The 3491-nt window shown below is 51.0% G+C and overlaps 1 protein-coding gene across 1 annotated transcript in view; it reads left to right on the plus strand.

Moving 5' to 3' along the window:
• Positions 1–1128: 1128 nt before the first annotated feature.
• ARL4A (ADP ribosylation factor like GTPase 4A) overlaps positions 1129–3491 on the plus strand; it is a 5895-nt gene continuing 3532 nt past the window's right edge. The window contains exon 1 of the mRNA XM_018557725.1: positions 1129–1145. The gene's annotated coding sequence lies outside the window, so the exon portion shown is untranslated. The remainder of the gene's footprint in view (positions 1146–3491) is intronic.

Here is a 3491-nt window from a genome sequence, read left to right on the forward strand (position 1 = left end):
ACACGCTCGTCCTTCCCGGAGGTGCGGAGACACCCGACGAAAGGTACATTAGGGTCACCGAGAGATTAAAGAAGCAGCAAATGAAATGAATGATCGGCAATGTTAAGCCGGCCGTACATAGTAGTCCTGGGTTGGGTTGTGGGTGGCCCTGTTAGCACCACCAGTGCTAAAAATCAACTTGCCGGGTGGAAAATGTTTGGAGGAAGAGTGACTGCGTCTTATCACTGTTGGGGTATTTAGGAAGCTGTGGGTGTCATGTCTATATACAATATCCGGCAGGGGATCTATAGGTTCTCCCTTGTTCAGCCCGTGGGATGATGAATATCTCTACGTGTTTGGCCAGTTTAAGATGGGTATTCCCTTCAATTTGGAGGGATTTGCGATTACTTCCTGTTGCATCGTCAAAATAGAAAGTAGAGGGAAATCTCCCCGAGAGAGCCTACACAGCAAGAAAGGTAACTGAAGGGGTTTTAACTAGGGATGCACCGATACAGTTTTTTTCGGTATCGAATACGCGCAACGATACCAAGTACCGTGTGCCCAGATTATCAGGAAGTCGGGTGGCAGATCATGATCCGTCGCCCCGACTTCCTGATTGTCTGTGAAGCCGGTGTTCTAGCAAAAGAACACTGGCTTCACTTGCCGAGGCTGCCTGACTTCCTGATCAGAAAGCCGGGTGGCGGGTCATGAGGTGCCGCTGGCTTTCTGATTAGTCAGGAAGCCAGGCTGCCTAGCAACAAGTAAAGCCGGCTTCCTAGACAATCAGGAAGCCGGGCGGTACGTCATAACTCACCTCTCAGCTTCCTGATTGGCTAAGAAGCCAACATCACTTGTTGCTTGGCTCACCAAACAGGAAGCCGGGGCGCGAGTCATGACGTGCCACTCGGCTTCCTGATTGGTTAGGAAGCCAGGCAGCTTACCAACAAGTGAAACCGGCTTCCTAGCCAATCAGGAAAGTGGGAGGTGGGTCATAACCCACTGCCGGGCTTCCTGATTGGAAAGGAAGCCGGCTCCATGCTCCCTCGGGAATGATAGACAGAGGGAGATCTCCCTCTGACCGGAAGTTCCGGTATCGGAGCATTTGGGTGAGTACGAATATCGGTACCGGTGCATCTCTAGTTTAGGCACTGCACCATCGGGAGCAGGTGGGTGTCACCCGACCTCGGGACGCCCCTGCAGACTACCGCTCACGAATTTCTTCCGAAATTTTCTTTTTCAGAAATTCAGATTCGTTTTCATTCATCATTTCTGTCATTCGGAGATTCGGACATATCCGAAAATTCGTCCGAATAATGAATGTTTCCGAAACGAATCGCACATGTCTACTGGAGAATACACAGCACATACGCAGACCGGGCGCCAAAGATTTTGACGCGCCGCTCTGCATCCCCGATGCCGATTTGTACCAATAACGTTTCTTGGAAAGCCGCCTTCGATGGAGAATTGATTTTTCTAAATTTTGGAAACTCCTTTCAGCCGACTCCTCCCATTTCCTTCTGTCATAGCCACTGTCTGTTTACATGTAAATGACAATTTTAGGTTTAGAAGCTGAATAAAACAACAAGAGGCTGCAAAATACAGATCAGAGTTCCATTTCACCGGCATGCGTCTACGTATAGCGCTCGTGTTTTTGCAGCGGCGGTCAGTGCGGTTTGGTATGTCTGTGCGAAATTCCTCTTCCTGGAATCCTGGAAAAGAAAAACAAAACACGAACAGAATCTCGGAGTGTTAAGAGTTCTCCAAGTGAAAAGGGCCACACATAATATTCAGGGGATGTGTTTCTATGGAAAGCTGCTTTGGGATTGGTTGAGGAGGGGGAGACGGTTCAGGAGACAGATTACAAGATACATTGTAAAAACAACAATATACAAAGATGGACACAGAATGAGGAAGAAATAAAGCAAGGCGGGGAACTCCCGGAAGACGATCTTATTTCCCTCCGCGGTTTGAGGGCTCGCTCACAGCTATCCTTCGCATGGTAACGTGTGATGAGCGCGTGCTATTGCGCAACACACCCACCGTGCATCACAGTGCGGGAGCTGAGTTGCGTTGTCATTCACTTGAATAGCACCCCAATGCACTTCCTTGTCCCCATGCTCGGCAAGTGCATGCACTACTTTTTCCCACTGCGTCGAAAGGCGTGGTATTGCAGTACCGTGCGTTGCAGTGAATTGTGTTTATTTACCTATATAATAGTGCGTTATATATCACCTGTAATTCATGATGAACGGGGGATGGTGGGAACCCAGTTCACCTGAATTCGCCTAAGCTTGTGCAGAATTGTGACCAACACCCCCCTTCCCCCGGCCCAATTGGTTGTGGCAGGGGCATTTCCCACCCTTGTGATGTGTAGCTGGGGGGCTTGGTATCAACCTAGTTCTCCTGCATTTGCCCAAGCCACTGCAGAATTGTAACTGATACCCCCCCCGGCCCAATTAGCGACGGGCATTTCAACTAGAGTTCACACAAAGCTACACGTCACAAGGGGGTGCCCCTGCCACAACTGATTGTGTGTGTGTGTGTGGGGGGGGGTATCAGTCATAATCCTGCACGGGCTTGGCCAAATTCAGAACAACGAAGTTCACACCAAGCCCCCCGGCTGTACATCACAGGGGGGTGGGGAATGCCCCTACCACAAATAATTGGGCCAAAACGGGGATTCGCACCAGGCCCCCCAGTTAGTCACAATTCTGCATGAGATTGGGAAAATTCAGGTGAACTGGGTTCACACCAAGCCCCCGAGCTGTGCATCACAAAGGGGTGGGGAATGCCCCTGCCGCAACTGATTGAGCCAGGAGAGGGGGGGGCGGGGGGGGGGAGTGTCAGTCACAGTTTTGCACAGGCTTTTTTTTAGCCTCATCCGACCTAATTAAAATCTCGCGCTTTACCATGCAACTATCAAGTGAGGTTGGTGAACAACCTTTTTGAAGTGAGGGCCGGTGCACACCTAGACGACACCTCACTGTGCGGCAATCATGCACGATTCCGCGCGGTCAGGAGTCGCCCAGATGTGCACCGATCGGCGATCGCGCTGTGGGTGCCATTATTTTCTAATGGCACCCCAGTCACAGCCGCGAGTCGCAAAACAAAGGTCCATGTATCATGTATCCAGGATCGCATCGGTCTGCACCGGGCCCGAAGCTGCGAGTGGCGTTACCCCAGCACCATCACTGCTTTGTGTGTGTTGAGCCAGGACCGATGATGAATGTGCACATGCGCAATTTTGTTTCCTGTGGCCGAAGAGAGCAAATCAAAACTTTCAAGGCAGGATAACTTTCTTTAAACTAGTCAGCGACATTACTGCCCCTTTAAACTTCACTAGTTACATTGTATCCCTTCAAGGAACATCCCCTCCCCCTCCCATCTTCACATAGGTGACCCCCGGCAGTCTAAAGCCCACAGCGGCCCCTTCCCCGAACTCCATCCCCGCACACATCCGCCGCACAGCCCGATAATAATCGGCCCGTTTGCCATTACTCAGCCGCAGCTCC

Source organism: Nanorana parkeri, unplaced genomic scaffold (genome assembly GCF_000935625.1).
Source record: "Nanorana parkeri isolate BGI_ZX_2015 unplaced genomic scaffold, ASM93562v1 scaffold300, whole genome shotgun sequence".
NCBI lineage: Eukaryota > Metazoa > Chordata > Amphibia > Anura > Dicroglossidae > Nanorana > Nanorana parkeri.